General features: G+C 43.0%; 1 protein-coding gene across 1 annotated transcript in view; it reads right to left on the bottom strand.

The window, feature by feature from the left end:
- faxdc2 (fatty acid hydroxylase domain containing 2) overlaps window positions 1-11,757 on the bottom strand; it is a 58,683-nt gene extending 46,926 nt beyond the window's left edge. Inside the window, exon 1 of the mRNA XM_045688017.2 lies at window positions 11,474-11,757. The gene's annotated coding sequence lies outside the window, so the exon portion shown is untranslated. The remainder of the gene's footprint in view (window positions 1-11,473) is intronic.
- Between the last annotated feature and the right edge of the window lie 13,798 nt (window positions 11,758-25,555).

Below are 25,555 nucleotides of genomic sequence, written 5' to 3' on the forward strand. Positions count from 1 at the left end.
TTTTGTTGCGTATTCCAAACTGCATCAGACATGCATGTGTCCTGTTCTGAACTATTCAGCAGGAGTGTGGGGTGCTAAGAGGCATTTTAAAAACAAATATGTCCATAACAGAACAGTACATTACTTTTTAGGTGTCCACATGTTTGCACCTCCGCTTGCAATAACTGGGGACACCGGTGCTGGGATCCCTGTGAGGTGAGATGAAAGGTGTGTATGGTGAGACTTTGGAATAGACTGTTGGATATGCCAACTGACAGAATAGCTAGTAAAGTTTTCAATGGGACAGAGGGAGCCTGGGCAACAGAAATGTCTGACATTATTCAACAGTCTGACTGTGAACATCTCTACGAAAACCAAATTAAGGGAGACATAGATATGATTAGAAAACAACTATTGATGCAATATGAAAAGAAATGGGTGGAGGAGATTAATCATAAACACAAATTGAGAACCTTTTGTTTGATTAAGGGTGAATCTGTGTGTGAGAGAAATATTATGTTTAACCTACCTAAAAGCAAGAGATCGCTATGTGCACAGGTGCGATCAGGGATATTGCCTCTGCGTATTGAAACAGGTAAGATCAGAGATATTGCCTCTGCGTATTGAAACAGGTCAGATCAGGGATATTGCCTCTGCGTATTGAAACAGGTCAGATCAGGGATATTGCCTCTGTGTCTTGAAACAGGTAAGATCAGAGATATTGCCTCTGCGTATTGAAACAGGTCAGATCAGGGATTTCGCCTCTGCGTATTGAAATAGGTCAGATCAGGGATATTGCCTCTGTGTCTTGAAACAGGTAAGATCAGAGATATTGCCTCTGCGTATTGAAACAGGTCAGATCAGGGATATTGCCTCTGCGTATTGAAACGGGTCAGATCAGGGATATTGTCTCTGCGTATTGAAACAGGTCAGATCAGAGATATTGCCTCTGCGTATTGAAACGGGTCAGATCAGGGATATTGCCTCTGCGTATTGAAACGGGTCAGATCAGGGATATTGCCTCTGCATATTGAAACAGGTCAGATCAGGGATATTGCCTCTGTGTCTTGAAACAGGTAAGATCAGAGATATTGCCTCTGCGTATTGAAACGGGTCAGATCAGGGATATTGCCTCTGCGTATTGAAACAGGTAAGATCAGGGATATTGTCTCTGCGTATTGAAACAGGTAAGATCAGAGATATTGCCTCTGTGTCTTGAAACAGGTAAGATCAGAGATATTGCCTCTGCATATTGAAACGGGTCAGATCAGGGATATTGCCTCTGCGTATTGAAACGGGTCAGATCAGGGATATTGTCTCTGCATATTGAAACAGGTCAGATCAGAGATATTGCCTCTGCGAATTGAAACGGGTCAGATCAGGGATATTGCCTCTGCGTATTGAAACGGGTCAGATCAGGGATATTGTCTCTGCGTATTGAAACAGGTAAGATCGGAGATATTGCCTCTGCATATTGAAACAGGTCAGATCAGGGATATTGCCTCTGCGTATTGAAACAGGTCAGATCAGGGATATTGTCTCTGCGTATTGAAACAGGTCAGATCAGGGATATTGCCTCTGCGTATTGAAACAGGTCAGATCAGGGATATTGTCTCTGCGTATTGAAACAGGTCAGATCAGAGATATTGCCTCTGCGTATTGAAACAGGTAAGCTCAGAGATATTGCCTCTGCGTATTGAAACAGGTCAGATCAGGGATATTGCCTCTGCGTATTGAAACAGGTCAGATCAGGGATATTGCCTCTGCGTCTTGAAACAGGTCAGATCAGGGATATTGCCTCTGTGTATTGAAACAGGTCAGATCAGGGATATTGCCTCTGTGTATTGAAACAGGTCAGATCAGTGATATTGCCTCTGCGTATTGAAACAGGTAAGATCAGAGATATTGCCTCTGCGTATTGAAACGGGTCAGATCAGGGATATTTACTCTGCGTATTGAAACAGGTAAGATCAGGGATAATGCCTCTGCGTATTGAAACAGGTCAGATCAGGGATATTGCCTCTGCGTATTGAAACGGGTCAGATCAGGGATATTTACTCTGCGTATTGAAACAGGTAAGATCAGGGATATTGCCTCTGCGTATTGAAACAGGTCAGATCAGGGATATTGTCTCTGCGTATTGAAACAGGTCAGATCAGGGATATTGCCTCTGCGTATTGAAACGGGTCAGATCAGGGATATTGTCTCTGCGTATTGAAACAGGTAAGCTCAGAGATATTGCCTCTGCGTATTGAAACAGGTCAGATCAGGGATATTGCCTCTGTGTATTGAAACGGGTCAGATCAGGGATATTGTCTCTGCGTATTGAAACAGGTAAGATCGGAGATATTGCCTCTGCATATTGAAACAGGTCAGATCAGGGATATTGCCTCTGCGTATTGAAACAGGTCAGATCAGGGATATTGTCTCTGCGTATTGAAACAGGTCAGATCAGGGATATTGCCTCTGCGTATTGAAACGGGTCAGATCAGGGATATTGTCTCTGCGTATTGAAACAGGTAAGCTCAGAGATATTGCCTCTGCGTATTGAAACAGGTCAGATCAGGGATATTGCCTCTGCGTCTTGAAACAGGTCAGATCAGGGATATTGCCTCTGTGTATTGAAACAGGTCAGATCAGAGATATTGCCTCTGCGTATTGAAACAGGTAAGATCAGAGATATTGCCTCTGCGTATTGAAACGGGTCAGATCAGGGATATTTACTCTGCGTATTGAAACAGGTAAGATCAGGGATAATGCCTCTGCGTATTGAAACAGGTCAGATCAGGGATATTGCCTCTGCGTATTGAAACGGGTCAGATCAGGGATATTTACTCTGCGTATTGAAACAGGTAAGATCAGGGATATTGCCTCTGCGTATTGAAACAGGTCAGATCAGGGATATTGTCTCTGCGTATTGAAACAGGTCAGATCAGGGATATTGCCTCTGCGTATTGAAACGGGTCAGATCAGGGATATTGTCTCTGCGTATTGAAACAGGTAAGATCGGAGATATTGCCTCTGCATATTGAAACAGGTCAGATCAGGGATATTGCCTCTGCGTATTGAAACGGGTCAGATCAGGGATATTGCCTCTGTGTATTGAAACGGGTAAGAGCAGCAATAAAAAAACTATAAAACCTACCTATAATTAAGTAGTAATAATATTTATCTTCTATGTGGTAAATGGAATGGGTATATAGATTGTGTATAGGCTTGTCTCCAATGTGAATCTTCTCTTTGTGCCAGACTGGGTTCAAATGACTTCTCTTTCTTTTTTCTTTTTTCCTGTATTTATTTATCTGTACATGTTATGTATGTATGTATATTATTTTACTGCTCTAGGGATGTAATTTACTATTATGTATTGATTGACTTTTTATTTTTCACTCTTTATGTGATGCGCAATGCAGAGAACACACGAAGAATAATGATCAATTAATTACCATAGTGAATTATTGTTTGTTTATGTGTCAATTAATCCAATAAGGGACGGGTTGCCAATTGGCAATTTGACACAAAAAAAAAAGTTTTTCATTCATTCATTTCATCCATTGTTTTCAGTTTTGGGAAAGAAAATTACCCGTAAGTCTGTATTGTTCTGGCGTTGTAAAAAAAAATGCAGCTCTGTCTCGACTTCTCTCTGAGGGCAGAATGAGCACAACCTGTCCTCTCTGGGTAGCCAGATTTGTCTGTGACGGCTGGTTTCAATGGCCAGGCTGTGCTCACTGCTCAGTGTTTTTCTCAGTTTTCTATCAGTCATGGTGGTTAGTCTGTTAATAGCCAAATAGCGTTGAAGTTTACTTGAATTGTTTTGTGGTGTCTTTCCAATAGGTGATATATATAGTTTTTTTGCTTTGTGATGATTTGGTTGGAACGTATTTTCTGAGTGCTATCCTGAGGCTTTGTTGGGTTGGTAGGGGTTAGTGAACTGAGCCTGAGAATCAGCTGGCTGAGGGGAATCTCTTCTGTAGTCAGCTCTTAGCATTTGAGCCCTTTGTAATGGTAGGCATGGGGGTCACTTGTTTTTAATTAATAATCAGAAGATGGAATTGACCTAATTCTGCTCTGCATTCGTTGTTTGTAGTTTTTCTGTGTACTCTGAGGATGCTCTTACAGAATTCCACATGCGGGGTTTCAGTTGGGTGTTTGTGTCACGTCCTGACCAGTAAAAGGGGTTATTTGTTATTGTAGTTTGGTCAGGGCGTGGCAGGGGGTGTTTGATTAGTGTGTTTCGGGGTTTTTAGTTTATGTTCTATGTTTTCTATTTCTATGTGTTTATCTAGTTTTTCTATTTCTATGTTGGGGTTTTGGAACGACCTCCAATTAGAGGCAGATAGTTGTCGTTGCCTCTAATTGGAGGCCATATTTAAGTGGGTTAGTTTTCTCTTGTGTTTGTGGGTGGTTGTTTCCTGTTTAGTCTGAGCACCTTACGGGACTGTTTCGTCATTTGTTTTGTTTATATGTTTTTCCTTCAATAAATTAAGAAGATGATAAATGTAGCGGGTTTCTTATGCACCACAGGAGAAGGAAGAAATGAAGAGCGACACCACAGCTGTCTTTTAGGCTTTTATGTTGATCTGCAATAGTATTGTGAAAAGACAGGACAGGAACACATCAGTCTCCAATGCACCACCTGACAAGTTGTTCTTTCTCTCTCAGTGTTTTCTCAGACTCTCACAATCACACTCATACATAAAGCCATAATGTATAGTATAAAATAATAACCAGTCCTTAATACAAAGAATGTATAATCTTAATTCTTAGACAATAGAACCATACCTGCAATAGTATTGTGAAAAGACAGGACAGGAACACATCAGTCTCCAATGCACCACCTGACAAGTTGTTCTACACAGGAGCATGAAGAAAGGTAAAACACATATCCTGTCTCACATCCCCAATACATTGCTAGGTGCTTTCAGTGTTGATAGTAGCAAAATACAACAACTCATGTACAAAACCACTGCAACACAAACAAGTTACAACGTAAAATCGCCTTAGAGGGCAAACAAAAACGACATCCCCCATAATGCAACACCATTACTAGTTGGCAGCTCAGCTAGCCGTCTGCATCACAGAAAGAAAGGCATGCTAGCTAGCAACACTTTTAGCACTCTGTAACTATATTAATAACAACAATAAAACTCTGAAAGTTACGTATTTCGATAGTCTCACATCCCCTTATAACAATATCTACAGCATTAAACTTGGGACGTTTTATTTATTTCACGTTACGGACTTCTACAATGGAGTAATCTGCAACCCGTACCTTTCTCTCTCAGTGTTTTCTCAGACTGAGGAGAGCGGGAGCTATGGGTAGTACCAGGGTGTTAGTAGGTGACGTAAGCACCCAGATAAAATAAAATACATTTAATGAAACAAAACCTGAAGATATTAACATCATTCAGCTACTGTAGCTGCCTACCTAACATCAACAGGCATCACCAGTAGCGCAACAATTAAAATTAGAAACCAAAAGTAAAGTTCCTGGCGATCATAGCGATCTGACTCCCCCCTTCTGTCTGAACTTGGAATATTCCTGTTCGCGGGCTTTGGCCATTGACCCTCAACCTGATTGTTCTGTTCTGCGTTGTGTACTATTCTAATAATTTGAAGTTTGCTGGAATAACCATTTTAACTCTACTACACTCACCCCTTCTTGATTTCAGCAAACTTTAAGACATAAGGTAAGAGTTCTTCCTCCACAGGGGTAACCTTGACCAAGAGTCGTCCAGAAGGACAGCAAAGAGACTTTGCCAGGTAGAAATATGCCCATATACATACAACCTATGACCCCCTAATAAAGTATTTCTCATTTCCTTAATCTATCCTCTGGCTTCTGTGTCACTGGGGTACTGTCACTTCAACAAAAGTTGATAAGGCTTTAATCAGGGCGGCTAGATGCTTTCTTTTGTCCAGCTTAGCAATCACTTGACTCATTGACTCTAAAAGTCTTCTGACAGGCTTCACAACTCTTCCAGTTCGAGTTCTCAAAGTGCCTTCACTTGGTCTCAGGACTGTATCAGTGAGCTCAGACGTCTGGCTGTTTCTGCGCTCTACCTCTCTCTGGTTACTCATTCTCTTCTTAGTAGATCTTATGCATACAGAGCCGCTGACTGATGAACTTCTACTGCTGATGCCATCTAGACTGCTCACTGACGTTGCTTTTCTACTTGTGTCATCTTCAGGAGGATCACTTGAATCATCACCAGGCATCATTGAGGAGCTTCCTGTGCTTGATTTAGCTGCTTGTCCTGAGATCATGTCCTTCGCTGGGCTTTGAGGAGCAGCTTCTCTCATGTTCACGCCATCTTCCGGTCCCGAAGATTTTTGACCTTCAGCTTCCGTGGGCCCCTCAGGGTTCTGGCCCTCGAGAATCCAGACAGCAGTCCTTCGATCCTCTGAATCCTCATCCACATCGAATACCGGTCTTTCGTCACCGCTGTCTGGTTCGGGCAAGGAAACGCATGTGCCAGCTTCGTAAAATAATCTGTGATGACGAGTACATCAACGCTCTCTCCATCCCTTCCTTCTGCTGACCAGAAGTCTATGCACACCAGTTCCAACGCTGTGCTGGTCTGAATAGATTCCAACGGTGCCCTAGCCTCTGCCTCCATTGTCTTGCCAACCACACAGCGCTTACAGTAGGAGACATACTTCTTCACTTCCCCTTCCATTCCAGTCCAGAAGAACCTTTGACGTACCAAATGGAGTGTTCTAGTCTGGCCTTGGTGGCCGGCTTCATCATGGGTTCCCCTCAGAACGATGGCTTTAAGGGAGTCTGGCACCACCAGCTGGTACCTCTTCTTGACAACTCTGTCCTTAGATCTTCGGTAGAGGATCTCATCATTGATTTCGAGTTTATCCCAATGCTTCAGCATTCTCAACACTTGGGCAGTCTCATGAGCCCGCTCTCTCCGCGAAGGTCTCCTCCTCCTCTCAACAAAGTACGCCACTCGGGCCAGCACCTGATCCGCCTTCTGTTTTCTCCGTATCACATCAGGAGAAAGGACTGGAAGAGTAGCCACTCCCCCTTCATGCTGAAGGATGCTGGCAGAATACTGGGCTAATTGGAATTTGCGCACTGGCACACTCGCATCCCACTCCAGACAGGATTCCAAAACTGCTTTCACTCCTTCAGAAGAGACTTGAGCCAGGATCTCACCACCTTGGATATTGACTGACAGTTTGAATGCGTCCTGGATGGACTCTGAAGTCACATACTCTGGGAACTCACTTGCCTTCCTAGCTCCAACGAACGGCTGTCGACTAAGCAGGTCTGCTGGGACATTCTGGGGCCCGGGGATGTACTTCAAGTCAAAGTCGAAGGGGGCCAGTTTAGAGACCCACCGCTGCTCACAGGCATCTAGCTTTGGTTTCGTCATTATATATGTCAGGGGGTTGTTATCTGTTAGGACTGTGAATCTATTCCCCTTCAGCCAATGGGTGAACTTATCACACACAGCCCACTTAAGAGCGAAGAACTCTAATCTGTGTGCTGGGTAACGGGACTGGGACCTCGACAGAGTCTTGCTTGCAAAAGCTACTGGTCTGGGCCTACTCTCACCCTCAAATGTCTGGCTAAGTACTGCACCTAAGCCATCCATTGATGCATCTGTTGATAGGAGAAATGGTCTGTTAACCTGTTAGGGCTAGGGGGCAGTATTGACACCTTAAAAATGCTATTACTTCAATTTCCTCAAACATATAACTATTTTACAGCATTTTAAAGACAAGACTCTCGTTTATCTAACCACACTGTCCGAATTCAAAAAGGCTTTACAACGAAAGCAAAACATTAGATTATGTCAGCAGAGTACCCAGCCAGAAATAATCAGACACCCATTTTTCAAGCTAGCATATAATGTCACATAAACCCAAACCACAGCTAAATGCAGCACTAACCTTTGATGATCTTCATCAGATGACAACCCTAGGACATTATGTTATATAATACATGCATGTTTTGTTCAATCAAGTTCATATTTATATCAAAAAACAGCTTTTTACATTAGCATGTGACGTTCAGAACTAGCATACCCCCCGCAAACTTCCGGGGAATTTACTAACAATTTACTAAATTACTCACAATAAACGTTCACAAAAAGCATAACAATTATTTTAAGAATTATAGATACAGAACTCCTCTATGCACTCGATATGTCCGATTTTAAAATAGCTTTTCGGTGAAAGCACATTTTGCAATATTCTAAGTACATAGCCCAGCCATCACGGGCTAGCTATTTAGACACCCAGCAAGTTTAGCCTTCACCAAAATCAGATTTACTATAACAAAAATGTTATTACCTTTGCTGTTCTTCGTCAGAATGCACTCCCAGGACTTCTACTTCAATAACAAATGTTGGTTTGGTCCCAAATAATCCATCGTTATATCCAAACAGCAACGTTTTGTTCGTGCGTTCTAGACACTATCCGAAATGGTAAATCAGGGTTACGAGCATGGTGCATTTCGTGACAAAAAAAATCTAAATATTCCATTACCATACTTCGAAGCATGTCAACCGCTGTTTAAAATCAATTTTTATGCAATTTATCTCGTAAAAAAGCGATAATATTCGGACCGGGAATCTGCGTTTCGGTAAATAGAGGAAAAAAAAGAAAGACGGGGCAACCAGTGCACGCGCCTAAGCCCACTGTCCCCTGATCGGCCACTTGAAAAAGGCGATAATGTGTTTCAGCCTGGGGCTGGAATGACGACATTCAGCTTTTTCCCGGGCTCTGAGAGCCTATGGGAGCCGTGGGAAGTGTCACGTTACAGCAGAGATCCTTTGTTTTGGAAAGAGATGTCAAAGAAAGCCAATAAATGGTCAGACAGGCCACTTCCTGTAAAGGAATCTCTCAGGTTTTTGCCTGCCATATCAGTTCTGTTATACTCACAGACACCATTCAAACAGTTTTAGAAACTTTAGGGTGTTTTCTATCCATATCTAATAAGTATATGCATATTCTAGTTACTGGGTAGGAGTAGTAACCAGATTAAATCGGGTAAGTTTTTTATCCGGCGGTGTAAATACTGTCCCCTAGCCCTAAGAGGTTAAGCCCAACTCTTCCAACTTTTGTAGATACTCCTTCTTTGCCCTTTTTCCACTAACTGAACATTCTTCCCCAGCTTGGGTGACATTCTGAAGGGCAGACTGGACCTTACTGGGGTTCTCAGCATAGCTGGCATAGAGCTTTAGGTCTTCTAGGGCTAGGCATGGGTGCACATCGGCCAACTTGGTGTTACGGCGGAGAATAATAGGGTGGTCCAACATGTTGATCACTTTCATGGGGACCCACTTGTCACCCCTCAAAGGACATACAGTGCGTCCTACTAGGACATTTCTTGGTGCAGATCGTGCTGTAGTGGCCTCTATGACTACAGTACTACCGACTGATAGCGCCACCTTTTCTTTCAGTTTTCCCCAGACCAAATGTTCATGTTGAGGCATGAGAGTCACACTCTGCTTGAGCATTACAGTTCCCACTTTGTCTGGTATTTTGTCACCGTGCCAACGGTTCACGTTGGCTAGCATGCTGAGTAAAAGTCCATGTGAATCTCCTTTGGCAGGTTTGGAGAGGCTGTCCCAATACCACTTTGTTTTCTTAACCGGTTGCATTATGTGTTTTATGGCATTCGATCCAACTATCATGTCATCTGTCTGTCCAGGTACAAATAAAACAGACACTGCCATCTTGCAATCTAAAAGATCAATGTTCAAGTCATATACATACTTAGGCTGTGCCTGGTTGCCCCCACAGCCTACAAGAACTACTTGAGTTGGCTTTCTAGACTCTGGTTTTATCACATTACATCTCAGAAGTGTGTCTTCAGCTGACTCACTTAACGTACAGGTCATAGACCCACTATCTATCAGAGCTTGAAGTTCTACAATTTCTTGCACCATTACTGGAACATAGAAAATACTATCATTACTCTCTATTTTCAGATAAATCACCTCGGTTTTCATTGTGTTTCCAGTCCTTATATCTGTAGTGTTCTGTGGAGGTGTAACATGTTCGCCCACACCGCCCCCCTCTTGGCGTGAGCATGTTAGTTTAAAGCGGGGCCAGGGGGAGCCTCGGCAGTTGCCTCTCCAACTTGTTTTCTTGCTGGACATTCAAAGCCTCTGTGGCCTGTCCTGTGACACTTGAAGCATAACCCCTCCTTAAAGCAGTGCGACTGAGTTGAATGGTCTGAGGCCTTACAAATTCTACAGGGACCAGCAGCAGTATTAGTTTGTGGCGTTCTTAAGTTCTCCTTTGATTTTGTTCCTGGGTTGACAGGAGCTTTTCCAGGAGAGAAATCACTTTGTTCAATGGAGCCTGATCACTGTTAGTGGGTGTGGCTGATTTATTTTGACCGACTGCATGTTGTTGAGTCATACACCAAGCGTCGGGGGTCATCACAACTTCTACCTTGGCAGTACTTTGCGCCCTGTGTCTGGCTGATTGTTTGTCTCGGTGATGGCTGTCAATCATTGCCTGCAAATCTCCAACGGTCCAATTTTCAATAGGCCTGCACCTAAAAGCGGCATATAGTGCCGGATCAGGGCAGTGCTTAACAAACATCATGGTCACCTCGTGACCTGGATCATCCACTCTTTTTCCCTGTCTTTGCAAGCACTCATTGGCAAGGTCAATTGCTTTGTTCAGTCTAACCCAATAATCCAAGCAGCTCTCTGACTGTCTTGGTAAGGTTTCATAGAAGTATCCTAATGGGATTGTTGATGAGATTGCCTCTCCAAAGTGCTGCCTCAAGATATTGTATATGGCTTCAGGATCTCTGCTTATGTTAACAAGAGGGTTTCCACGGAGCCCAATTCTGACTATGTCTTTAGCCCGCCCCATCAGTCTGTCCTGTATTTCTTGCCCCTGTTCTGATATACTGCATCCCTTATTTTTCAAGTAAGCTTGCATAAGTTCTTGCCATTCAGTCACTGTGCACTGGTCTGTGCTATCACCCCGGAAGTGGGGTGGTTCTCTGACGTCTGACTTCAGAATTAGGTTGACCTTTGACCAATCAGGTATTTCTACTATTGGTTGGGGAGGGGAAGTGCTTGGACCAGCCCCTGCTAGACTAGCGGCAACTTGATTACCTATTTCACTGCCCAGTTGTTTGACTAACTCTGCTAGGGCTTGCAATTGGGTTCGGTTTTCATTTTCACCCCCTATGGCCTTCTGGGACTCTTCACTGTCATCGTTGCCTGGTTGGCTACTGCTAACATGCTCTGGTTGGCTACTACTAACACTTGGCACTCTAGTGTCGACTGCTGGGTATCTAAGAGGACTGGCTCTAGCACTATGTTCCACCATACTGGCCAACTGAGCCCCCCGCCCCACCCCAGTGGCCATACCTTGTGAACCTCTCACAGTAACACCAACCGGAATAACATGTACATTGTTATCACCAACACCTGATATGTCTTCTCTCTCCTGTTCTGTAATCTCATACAACTGAGGTATACGCAACATATTGTCCAAAGTTCACCTTGCCCTCAAATGTTTTAAACGTGTGATGTCGATCCAGTTCTGTGTAGGAGTCCCCCGGCGATCTGCTGCAGCTGATCTGTTGATCCGGGTCACGGCACCAATCTGTAGCGGGTTTCTTATGCACCACAGGAGAACCAAGAAATGAAGAGCGACACCACGGCTGTCTTTTAGGCTTTTATGTTGATCTGCAATAGTATTGTGAAAAGACAGGACAGGAACACATCAGTCTCCAATGCACCACCTGACAAGTTGTTCTTTCTCTCTCAGTGTTTTCTCAGACTCTCACAATCACACTCATACATAAAGCCATAATGTATAGTATAAAATAATAACCAGTCCTTAATACAAAGAATGTATAATCTTAATTCTTAGACAATAGAACCATACCTGCAATAGTATTGTGAAAAGACAGGACAGGAACACATCAGTCTCCAATGCACCACCTGACAAGTTGTTCTACACAGGAGCATGAAGAAAGGTAAAACACATATCCTGTCTCACATCCCCAATACATTGCTAGGTGCTTTCAGTGTTGATAGTAGCAAAATACAACAACTCATGTACAAAACCACTGCAACACAAACAAGTTACAACGTAAAATCGCCTTAGAGGGCAAACAAAAACTACATCCCCCATAATGCAACACCATCACTAGTTGGCAGCTCAGCTAGCCGTCTGCATCATAGAAAGAAAGGCATGCTAGCTAGCAACACTTTTAGCACTCTGTAACTATATTAATAACAACAATAAAACTCTGAAAGTTACGTATTTCGATAGTCTCACATCCCCTTATAACAATATCTACAGCATTAAACTTGGGACGTTTTATTTATTTCACATTACGGACTTCTACAATGGAGTAATCTGCAACCCGTACCTTTCTCTCTCAGTGTTTTCTCAGACTGAGGAGAGCGGGAGCTATGGGTAGTACCAGGGTGTTAGTAGGTGACGTAAGCACCCAGATAAAATAAAATAAATTTAATGAAACAAAACCTGAAGATATTAACATCATTCAGCTACTGTAGCTGCCTACCTAACATCAACAGGCATCACCAGTAGCGCAACAATTAAAATTAGAAACCAAAAGTAAAGTTCCTGGCGATCATAGCGATCTGACTCCCCCCTTCTGTCTGAACTTGGAATATTCCTGTTCGCGGGCTTTGGCCATTGACCCTCAACCTGATTGTTCTGTTCTGCGTTGTGTACTATTCTAATAATTTGAAGTTTGCTGGAATAACCATTTTAACTCTACTACATAAATATACCCGCTGCATTTTGGTCTACCTACAACGACGCTTGTTACAGTTTGTCCCATTTGTCAAATTCTTGCTTTGTAAGTGGACCCCACACTTCACTGTCATATTGTGCAATTGGTTCTATTATTGATTAGAGTATTTTGAGCCAGATCCTAATTGGTATGTCTAATTTCATAGGTTGTTTAATGGCATAGAAAGCCCTCCTTGCTTTGTCTTTCAGTTCATTCACGGCCAGGTTGAAGTTCCCTGTGGAGATACTTTTTTGTCCCAAATATGTGTAGGTGTGTGTGTTCTAAATGAGTGTAGCCTAGTAAAAAAGTATATTAGTTTCCCTGACATCTGGACCTTTTCTGGAATATGTGACTCATTTCAGGAAACTAGGCATATGTGGCAAGTCACAACTTCACAGGAGAGGCATTTGAATGTTTATTTTAGATTTTTGTATCAAAATGTAGAGGCAGAGTATGATAAGAAGATCAAGACAATTCTGGCGTTTGATTGCAAATGCAGAGGGAGTTGAAAAGAGAACACAAAAGGCTGTTGTATAAAACTCCTGTCTCAAACTAAGGGCAACCATGTCATCCGTGACAGAGAGGGGAGAAAGATCTGATGATTCTTATGGCATTTCCTACAGTCAGTGTGAACCAGAGTGCCTTGACACAACGGGCAAAGCAAGCTGTACAAACAAAACGGAAATGACACAAGACGTCTTATTTAATGAAAGGGGTTGCAGTCTGCCGTGAAGTCTTCATCCATCGGTTAAGAGTCTAGCTACACTTCCAGATATAATAAGTTTCTAATTTTGTCAAAGTTGTTTTCATGCAAGTTAAAGCTTACTGTTAGCTAGCTAGCAGTAAGTGTATAGCTGGTTTCAGTGTATAGCTGGTTTCAGCTGTGCTCGGTGTGGGGGACTGTGTGGGGGGTGGTCGGCTGTACTCCTCTCTCAGCTGGGGGTCTCTGGGTGCATGTCTGCTGTGGTGTGGGGCTGGTCTCTGCAGGGTCGGGGCTGCTCTGCTGCTCCTGTTGGATGTGGTGGGCTGGGGTCCTAAGGCGACGTTCTTCAGTGTCCTGGTGAAGGTGGGGACTTCTTTTTGTATAGATGTACGTGGTCATAGAAACCGTCCAGGTTGAGGGTACGATAGTGGGCCAGGTGTACATTTGGCTGTCATTGATCCATTGTATTGTCTCTCTCCTGTCTTCCTCACTCTCTCTCTCACCTGTCTTGCTCTCTGTCTTCCTCTCTCTCCCATCTGTCTTTTTCTCTCTTGTCTTCCTTTCTCTCTCACTATCTCTCGCTCTCTCTTATTTGGGAGTATTTCTCACAGTAGCGATAAAAGTGCATCTTTGACCACGTACTGTAAGCGCTCCTCTGGGTAGCCATGTCTTTTTGTGTCTCCCTTTTTCTATAGCCAATTGGTAGTCACTGAGTCTGTACTTGGTCAAGATCTGTCTCTGTTTTGTATCTCTGACAGGGTAGAGATATTCTGCTAATTTAGATGGCACTGTTTCCCTCACGGTGTCAGTACTGGGTTCCATTCAGAATGTTTTAGCTAGAAATGTATTCTAGCTGACATGATTGCCTATTCTACATGACAGAGAAATGTCTGTTTCTATCTGAACGTTCTGTAATATTGCGCCCCACTGAACAAGGCCCTGGTCCGTCACGATGGTGGTACTTAAGTTATATGTGCTAATTATTACTTAAGTTCTATGTCCTAAAACATAAGGAGAGTTGCATTCCAAGTGTTTGCAATACTGTAGTGTTTGTGAGGAGGAAAGGAAGCATGTCATGACATATTTTTTGTGTTTGTACTGTGTCTTTGCACTCATCAATGTGCCTCTTTTTACTGGAACAGAACATTTTATGTTCATTATGTGTATCATTAATGGTATATACTGTACTAGATGGAGTGTATGCAAAATGTTTTTTTTATTCACACACTGACAACTCTAAAAGAACAACTTATTTGAAAATAAAACGGTTATTTGGGTTTTATTTAGTTTTAAATCTATTGATAGCATGTAGCATTTTGTTTAAGGAGTTGTAAGAAGCTGTCCAGGTCTTTGCTCAGGGGCATTTCATCCTCTCTCTCGCCAGTAGATGGCTCCCTATTGTCAGGTATGACGTCTTCACAGAGCTATTTTGTTTAAGGAGTTGTAAGAAGCTGTACAGGTCTTTGCTCAGGGCCATTTCATCCTCTCTCTCACCAGTAGATGGCTCCCTTCGTCAGGTATGGCGTCTTTCACAGAGACATTTTGTGCTGGAAAGACCTTTCATTTAAATGTCTAAAATCAAGTGGCACTTATGTGGATCAGAATAGATGCTGCATTAACTAATGGCTGTAAGCACCATGCCTTTGGAATTTTCAATATCTTTCTAATGATGACATGTCTTGAAGATAAAAAAAAAAATAAGTCTTAATATTGCTAGAACTATCCAATCCGCTAATAAAATGTATTGAAAACATGAATCTGTTTTTAACTAATGTCACCGTATCAGAAAATGTAGTAGCCTACATTGTTGAGTAAAGTCTAATTCTATTGTGTGTGTGATGCGTGTCTGTGTGTATGTGAATGAGAGAGTTTGTGTGGGAATAGTTGTTGTAGGCTACTAATGTTTAGGTTGTGTGTAGGCGGTGGGTGCAGAGACCCCAGGCCTCTGTCTCATCCTGGGGCTATGTGGGCAGGGATCTCTGAGGACCAGGAGACAGGTGGGGGTCACTTTCCCAGTGCCGCAGCACATAACAGGGAGGCAGGGGCCTCCTCGAAGGGCGTCCATCTGACGACTAATCCCCACAAAAATACAGGCAGGTTTACCCTGCTCTCCCTCGCAGGGAAAGCTCTGTAAATTCAAAGCATCTGTACAAGGCCGGGCCAGTCCTCTGTCCTGCAAACAGGGTTCCCATCGAGGAAAAAACAAAATACAGTTAAACAAACACTGCAGAAGATCAAGGAGGATAAGAAGCTGGTCATCAAAGATCTTGCCCGTGTTTATGAAAGGAAGGTAATATGTCCCTCATGGCGCTTTGAGACCCTCTCTCAGATATGTACACCAGCCCTGTTCAAACCACCGGTGATATACCTTATTTACTCATACTGCTAAAGTATTTGGGTTCAACTGTATTGTTTTCTGTAAATGTATGCAAGCGTCAGTCATTTCAAAGACCTGGATATCCTTGGTTGTGAACCTGGAATTAAGTTTGAGCTGATCCTTGGTCTGTGTCATGTGAGGGCTTGGAATGTTCAACAAAGTTGTATTGTATTCCCCTGCATCATGTTCTGTTCCAAATGGCAATATGAATGGAGAACCATCTCTTCCTGAATCCCCAATCAAATTAAAGTTTTGAAAAGGAAGGCCTATCTTAGTGGTAGAGCCAAGTAGCACAGTCGGTGGCTTAGTAACAGTAGTAGTAGTAGTTGTTCTATCCAATATGGCTGCTCTGCTCAGATAGAAACAGTGCATTATTTCACTACACTTGAGAACATATCTGATCTACTGCGCTTTTATGGAACTCCACAGCCAATAGGATGGGCCAAAGGAAGAGTTACATGAAAGCTGTGAGTGGCACTTCTCAGCAACTGTCACTCTACCATGTCTGCCTGTTCAGAGATTCAGATTCAGAGAGTTTAATAGTCACCTGTATAGGGTTGCAACTGTGATTACAGCGTACAGTGAAAATCTTAGGCTTTGAGCGCCACCATGCAGGACTAAGTGAAATAAAGTATCGCAAATGGTAATAAAAAACAACATACATTAAATAGAAATAGCACTATATACATAACAACTGTGGCAGTCTCCACCCATTGTGGTGGAGGCAGAGTAGAGACTGTTGAGGGGATGGGGTGGAATGACCATAGGGGGAGCAGCAGCATGACCACTGAGTGAAATAAGAACAATAAAAATGTTAATAAAAAAATGTTATATACATATTAACAACTGCAACAGTGATGAATGTTGTTTGGGGGGGGGGGTTCAGAGTAAAAGTCTGTTGGGGGTGGGATGTCCATAGGGGGAGTACTGGTGGGGCAGCCGGATATATTATGTCCATAGGGGGAGCAGCAGGTAAGGTAAGTGAGAGTTGTGGGGGGAAATGTCTAATCGGGGGAGTAGTGGGGGGCAGGGCAGGTAACTGACTAGTGGTGGCTATTCAGCAGCCTGATGGTCTGAGGGTAGAAACTGTTGGCGGCCAGTCTTTCAGTTTTTGCCACACCGCACTGTGGACCAGTTAGCACAGGAAACCTGATAGTTTTGTTCCTTTTGGTGGCCCTGCTTACAAGAATAAATGAAATGCAATCCCAGCTAGGCTTCAGCTGCACTGAAGGGGCATACTGATGTATTTTTTCTTCATCTGGGGAGCTTAAAGCAAACCTCTCTTCCCTCCTCCTACCCCCCTGGGCTCAGTGTTAGAACATACATGCTCCCTCAGGATTCTGAGTGACACCGATGTGGAATATGCAGCCCTGATCCGGTTAAACAATGCAGCAGACCCAGAGAGAGCCACTAGTTTTATGCTAGGGGAGAATAACAGCCCTGTAATATGTGTTTAGACTGCAGATCTTGGGCTGTTGCCGTCCACGCCCTGTGTGACTGTAGAGCGGCGTTGGGAGAATAACAAGCTGCGCAAGAACAACAAGCACTTGGGTACCCATTTACTGTGCTGGAGAGAGACTAACACTCCCAATTAGTGTTGCCGCCTCCTTGGCTGCCACAGCACTGGCTGTGCTTGTCTTGATGGCACACTCACTCAGTCAATGAGAGACAAGCACAAACACTGGAGGTGTACCGTACCGTATGTACTGCATGATGCAAGAGGAGGTGGGTGGTCTTGCACTACTACACCATCATCTAGGGTTTGGTTGTGAGCCAAAATGGAACTGAGTCGCATTTGAATAGGATAAAGCTACCTAATCGTATCCACCTTGTTTATTAGGGAAACTATGCCTCATTTGATGTATTTTTTTCCAAGTGTTCCAGAGCTGACTTATACTGAAAGGCCAGTACAGAGCAACATACTCTATGTTTTGTTTTTAGGTTGTGTGTAATTGTTGAATTTCAGTGGCCAGGGTTGTTACAGGAATCTTATGAAGTAACTGTTGAAGTAAGCAAACAACCTTGCCCAAAGTTAAGTAATCAAGACTCACCTTCAAAATGTTTTTCCAAAGGTAATGTGATATCTATAAAGCATTACTTTAAGTGGCCAGGGTTGTACCACAGTAACTTCATGATCTCACCTTCCATCGTTGTTTCTTATGAGGGTACACACTGGGCACAGATGCCAGTTCAACGTCTGGTTGAGTTGTCAACTAATGTGGATTTAACATGAAATCAACCAAAAAACTCACCATGCCATTGGATAAAAGTTGGGTAAGAAAAATGAGAAATGCCCTTACATTGATAACTTTTTGCAAATCTAATCAGTTTTCCACATTGATACAACGTTGTCACATTGATTTTTTTGGGTTGAAATGACGTGGAAACAACGTTGATTCAACCAGTTTTTGCCCAGTCGGTAATGTGATATCTATAAAGCATTACTTTAACCGCTTTCCAGATAATAACTTATAAAAACATATATAGCAATCAACATTTTTTCTCAAGAAAAAAAAAAGATACATTTCAATCATAATGCTGCCTTAGTGAGCTTCGCCCTATGACTAAGGCAGAGCTCTCCTGCTTGTTTTAACACATCAAAGCAGTACCTGACCTATACCCAGGCACCTCTCCCAACCTCATGGGAATACCACAACGGGTCAAGTAATGTATCACTGCTGGAAAGTAAATTGTTTACTTGCCAGGGTTAGATTTGCCAGGGTCTTAGGGGTTAGGCTGTGGTTTCTGAGCAGAGCAGAGGAGCCAGAGAAGATTCCGCCAGCAGATAGGGAGGATTTGTTCAAACTGTCCTTATCAACCTTGTTGTCAGTCACCCACAGATGGAGTTACAGACAGATGCAGATATTCTGTCACTCCCTTATGAGTTGATACACCCTCCGGTGCAGAAATTACTGCCACTTGGAGGCCCAAGAGATAAAAGAACAATACTTTACTCTGACTGACAGGAAGGGATCTGTGCTGCTGTTTTATGACTACCAAATTATTATTCCCAGCTTTGTAGATATTTCGTAGATTCAAAATATTCAGTAGGCGGAAGAATGTCTCTGCTTTTTCGAGCGGAAATATTTTGAATGAACGCAACAAACCGTCTTGTTTGCTCGATTTGGAATAAATGCCTTACACAATGTATGGCGGCACAGATAAATGGAATGTGTCATCACCGTTGACAGGCTAAATGAAGGGTATCAAAGCGTGGAAGGTCGGCATAAAGAGCAAAATTCAGCACACTGAAAAGAGGCTCACCCTTGAACTTATTGGATCATTGACAGTGAAGGAATTCATTAGTCTCCATGTGGGGTGATACCTGTGTACGATGTATGCTGAGACCGTGGAGAGAGAGAGAGAGAGAGGGAGGGGTGGGGAGAGGTTGCCCCTGAGCTAATTGGGAGCTCACCCTTCTTTAGTCTGGAGCTCACCTCTGTGCTTTGACACCTCAGAGGAGGACAGGTGATGCCGGGACACCCCATCACCTAGGGTGTGAGAGGAAGGTGAGGGTGAGGGTGAACCTAGGGACAGGCAGGGTGCCGGTGTCAGTTTAGGTGTGTGATGAGTGTGGGTGTGGAAGTGGAATCCTGGCTATTGTGATTAGTGATGAAGAGACGCGACAGACTGGGTGAGTCCATCACCAAAACCATCTAGACCAGCCCTAATAATAACAACAGTGACGGTCCACACTGACTCCCAACACCAATGGATGGGAGTCAGATATCAACAAATGGCACCCTATTCCCTTTACAGTGCATTACTTTTGACCAGGGCCCATAGGGTCACCAGAGCCCACAGGGTCACCAGGACCCATAGGTTCTACAGGGCCCATAGGGTCACCAGGGCCCATAGGGTCACCAGAGCCCACAGGGTCACCAGGACCCATAGGTTCTACAGGGCCCATAGGGTCACCAGGGCCCATAGGGTCACCAGGATCCATAGAGTCACCAGGGTCCATAGAGTCATAGGGTGACCAGGGCCCATAGGGTCACCAGGGCCCACAGGGTCACCAGGGCCTATACGACTTCATGAAACAGGAGCACCTGCAAAGGGTTACAATTCTCAGAGGCTTATCCAAAGTAAATCTTCTCATACACCCACAGCCAATATGAAGGGACTCAAAAGAGGATGTCGAGGATATTTGTTGAAAGATTGACTCGGTAACACAGTGGGTAAATTACATTTTAAATCAACAGTGGTCTCAATCCTGCCTTTCTTTTAAAAAAAAAACATTGATACAGTGGATCAATGGTTAGTGCCTTCAGTATGAACCAGGGACCAGCCTGAAAATCACACAGTAGGTACAGTTGAAGTCAGAAGTCTACATACACCTTAGCCAAATATATTTAAACTCAGTTTTAAACAATTCCTGACATTTAATCCTAGTAAAAATTCCCTGTCTTAGGTTAGTTAGGATCACCACTTTATTTTAAGAATGTGAAATGTCAGAATAATAGTAGAGAGAATGATTTATTTCAGCTTTTATTTCTTTCATCACATTCCCAGTGGGTCAGAAGTTTACATACACTCAATTAGTATTTGGTAGCATTGCCTTTAAATTGTTTAACTTGGGTCAAATGTTTCGGGTAGCCTTCCACAAGCTTCCCACAATAAGTTAGGTGAATTTTGGCCCATTCCTCCTGACAGAGCTGGTGTAATTGAGTCAGGTAGGGCTCCTTGCTTGCACACGCATTTTCAGTTCTGCCCACAAATTTTCTGTAGTATTGAGGTCAGGCCTTTGTGATGGCCAATCCAATACTTTGACTTTGTTGTCCTTAAGCCATTTTGCCACAGCTTTGGAAGTATGCTTTGGGTCATTGTCCATTTGGAAGACCCATTTGCGACCAAGCTTTAACTTCCTGACTGATGTCTTGAGATGTTGTTTCAATATATCCACAAAAATGTCTTTCCTCATGATGCCATCTATTTTGTGAAGTGCACCTGTCCCTCCTGCAGCAAAGCACCCCCACAACATGGTGCTGCCACCCCCGTGCTTCACGGGTTGGGATGGTATTCTTCGGCTTGCAAGTCTCTCCCCTTTTCCTCCAAACATAACGATGGTCATTATGGCCAAACTGTTATATTTTTGTTTCATCAGACCAGAGGACATTTCTCCAAAACGTACAATCTTTGTTCCCATGTGCAGTTGTAAACTGTAGTTTGGCTTTTTGATGGCGGTTTTGGAGCAGTGGCTTCTTCTTTGCTGAGCAGCCTTTCAGGCTATGTCGATATAGGACTCGCTTTACTGTGGATATAGATACTTTTGTACCCATTTCCTCCAGCATCTTCACAAGGTCCTTTGCTGTTTTTCTGGGATTGATTTGCACTTTTTGCACCAAAGTACGTTCATCTCTAGGAGATAGATCGCGTCTCCTTCCTGAGCGGTATGACGGCTGCATGGTCCCATCGTGTTTATACTTGGTTACTATTGTTTGTGCAGATGAACGTGGTACCTTCAGGTGTTTGGAAATTGCTCCCAAGGATGAACCAGACTTGTGGAGGTCTACAATTGTTTTTCTGAGGTCTTGGCTGATTTCTTTTGATTTTCCCATGATGTCAAGCAAAGAGCCTCTGAGTTTTAAGGTAGGCCTTGAAATACATCCACAGGTACACCTCCAATTGACTTAAATTATGTCAATTAGCCTATCAGAAGCTTCTAAAGCCATGACATAATTTTCTGGAATTTTCCAAGCTGTTTAACCCCTGGTCGGGCTCCGTCCCGTAAATCCTATCGCCATTAGCATAACGAAATGTAATATATATTTTTTCAAATATAGGACTATGTTATATCGTTTTATAGATACACCTCTCCTGAATCGAACCACGTTGTCCGATTTCAAAAAGGCTTTACAGCAAAAGCAAAACATTAGATTATGTTAGAGGAGTATATCGTAAAAGTAGCCACATAGCCATTTTCCGACCAACCACATGCATCACAAATAACCAAAAAACAGCTAAATGCAGCACTAACCTTTGACAATCTTCATCAGATGACACCCCTAGGACATCATGTTACACAATACATGCATTCTTTTGTTCGATAAAGTTCATATTTATATATAAAAACAGCATTTTACATCAGCGCGTAACGTTGACTAACTATTTTCCCTCAAATGCATCCGATGAAACAGAGCTACAATTTACTAAATTACTATTCGAAAACATTTTAAAAATGTAATATTGTCATTCTAAGATTTATAGATGAATATCTCTTGAAAGCACCTGTAATGCCAGATTTAAAAATAACTTTACTGGGTAATCACACTTTGCGATAAAATGGGATGCGATACTCAGAACAATAGGCTAGCAATAGCAATAGGCTAGCCATCTTGGAACAATCGCATATCACATCTAGTCTTGTATACTATTGTCAATAATCCCTTACCTTTGGTTGTCTTCATCAGAAAGCACTTCCAGGAATCCCAGGTCCACAACAAATGTATTTTTGTTCGAAAAAATGACTCCTTTATGTTCCAAGAGCTTGTTCTTGTTATCGCGTCTGAAGGCTGATCCAAATGCTTCGTCGGCCACGGCACAGCCATTTCGAGAAAAAGCATTTTTTCCCTATTTAGGTTCATTCAAACATGTCAAACGTTGTATAACCTCTATGGGCTAGGCGGGACGAATTCGTCCCACCTACGTAACAGCCACTTGAAGCCTGTGGCGCGATTTTCAAAACCTTAAAAATCCTATTACTTCAATTTCTCAAACATATGACTATTTTACAGCTATTTAAAGACAAGACTCTCGTTAATCTAACCACACTGTCCGATTTCAAAAAGGCTTTACAACGAAAGCAAAACATTAGATTATGTCAGCAGAGTACCAAGCCAGAAATAATCAGACACCCATTTTTCAAGCTAGCATATAATGTCACAAAAACCCAGAAGACAGCTAAATGCAACACTAACCTTTGATGATCTTCATCAGATGACAACCCTAGGACATTATGTTATACAATACATGCATGTTTTGTTCAATCAAGTTCATATTTATATCAAAAAACAGCTTTTTACATTAGCGTGTGACATTCAGAACTAGCATACCCCCCGCAAACTTGCGGGGAATTCGCTAACATTTTACTAAATTACTCACGATAAACGTTCACAAAAAGCATAACAATTATTTTAAGAATTATAGATACAGACCTCCTCTATGCACTCGATATGTCCGATTTTAAAATAGCTTTTTGGTGAAAGCACATTTTGCAATATTCTAAGTACATAGCCCAGGCATCACGGGCTAGCTATTTAGACACCCGGCAAGTTTAGCACTCACCATAATCATATTTACTATTATAAAAGTTTGATTACCTTTTGTTGTCTTCATCAGAATGCACTCCCAGGACTGCTACTTCAATAACAAATGTTGGTTTGGTCCAAAATAATCCATCGTCATATCCGAATAGCGGCGTTTTGTTCGTGCGTTCCAGACACTATCCGAAATGGTAAAGAAGGGTCGCGCGCATGGCGCAATTCATGACAAAAAAATTCTAAATATTCCATTACCGTACTTCGAAGCATGTCAACCGCTGTTTAAAATCAATTTTTACGCCATTTTTCTCGTAGAAAAGCGATAATATTCCGACCGGGAATCTCCTTTTCGGCAAACAGAGGAAAAAATCACAAAGACGGGGGCGGTCAGGTCACGCGCCTAAGCCCAGAGTCCCTTGATCGGCCACTTGAGAAAGGCGATAATGTGTTTCAGCCTGGGGCTGGGATGACGACATTCAGGTTTTTCCCGGGCTCTGAGCGCCTATGGACGACGTAGGAAGTGTCACGTTAGAGCAGAGATCCTTAGTAAAAGATAGAGATGGCAAAGAAGTTCCAGAAATGGTCAGACAGGCCACTTCCTGGAAAGGAATCTCTCAGGTTTTGACCTGCCATTTGAGTTCTGTTATACTCACAGACACCATTCAAACAGTTTTAGAAACTTTAGGGTGTTTTCTATCCATATGTAATAAGTATATGCATATTCTAGTTACTGGGTAGGAGTGGTAACCAGATTAAATCGGGTACGTTTTTTATCCAGCCGTGTCAATACTGCCCCCTAGCCCTAACAGGATAACATAAATCTTCAGGGCGTTTTTCAACAAGAGAGCCAATAAGATTCGAGGGGGACGATTGCATTGTGTTTCAAAACGTTTCGAAAGGGGAGGGTAACCAGGGGCGCCGGCGTCATAATCGTGATGGCCCTCTCCGTGTGACCACGTTCCACAGCGTCTCATTCATTCAATTTTAACAGTAGAAGGCTCAAACCAATTTGTGAAGACTGGGGACATCTAGTGGAAACAATAGGAAGTGCTCAATGAACCATAGCTCACGGAGTGATTAATAGGCAACGTGATGAAGTTGAGTTCGCAATTCAGAATTTCACTTCCTGTTTCCATCTGTCTCGGGGTTTTTGACTGCCATATGAGTTCTGTTATACTCACAGACACCATTCAAACAATTTTAGAAACTTTAGGGTGTTTTCTATCCACAAGTATTAATTATATGCATATCCTAGCTTCTGAGTTTGAGTAGGAGGCCGTTTAAAATGGGCACGAATTTTTTTCAAAAATCGCTTTAGCGCCCCCTATCCTAGGGGAACGCCAAGAGGTTAATGACTCCAACCTAAGTGAATGTAAACTTCCGACTTCAACTTTATTTGATCCACGACTTAGTATTGTATCTATCTTAGGGATATGTGATTACTGAAAGCAGTGATCTGAGGATCCAACCAAGCACACACATTTCACTTATTGTACTACTTATAATGTACTGTATGAACCGTTCAATATTACAGCAAATTTTACATTTAGACACACATACTCCCTCATAGCATGGGCAGGATAAACTGTGCTGAGCAATCACACACACAACAACAAATGTCTAAAAAACAATGTTGAGGGAGGCCCAGTCAAAACATTTCATCTGGAGCTGGTCTGTCTGTGAGTGTGTGTTTGCACAAGCCTTGCAATAATTCTACCCCCTGAGTGCCTTTATAAAGCAGGCCATCCTGCTTTGCGTTGCATGGCACATTTGTCACATCCTGTCAGGGAGGCCTGGTGAAGACAGGGCCATTGATCCTTTAAACCATGTCATAAAGTAACGCGTGATCTGACGTCCATGATTATAGACACATATGTGCTGCAGGGAGCAGAGACCTCTTCAGACAGGCTGGTCTGACAGACAGACATACATCATGAGCTAAAATGCGGCCAGAGCTGCGTTGGACTGAAAAGACAGATTATGTCTGGGGCTGTCTTCACAGACCGGGAAGACAGACAGAAAGACAGAGAGGTGCAACAGACCTGGTGGTCTTGGGTCGGGGGGGTTGAGGACGTAGAGGGCTGAATCAAAGAGACGTTGGGGTAGGTTAGGGGGGGTTGATCAGGGCCTTCCCTGACAAGTCCTGACAAAGGGACTGGGGCTTTTCTCTTGCTGCCACACAGTCTCAGGACTCTGTCTTCTCTGCTTGGCCCCAGACACCAGGCCAGGGGTGTCATTCAGTTCAAAGTCCACCAGAACAATGAATAGCAATTAGGAGCTTAGGGGGGAATCTAACATGTCAAAGGGCTGATGGATACTGAAAGAGTGGTCTGACTAAAGCCTCCTCTGAAGACATGTTGGGGATTTCAGTTCAGAAAGTAGGGAAATACAGTTAATCAGGGATAATGGAAGTGTCAGGAGTGCCTAGAGCAGTTGGGATCAGGGCAAGGCTTTCTCTCCATTAGTGTAATTCA

Source organism: Salmo salar, chromosome 10, assembly GCF_965601325.2.
Source record: "Salmo salar chromosome 10, fSalSal1, whole genome shotgun sequence".
Classification (NCBI taxonomy): Eukaryota; Metazoa; Chordata; class Actinopteri; order Salmoniformes; family Salmonidae; genus Salmo; species Salmo salar.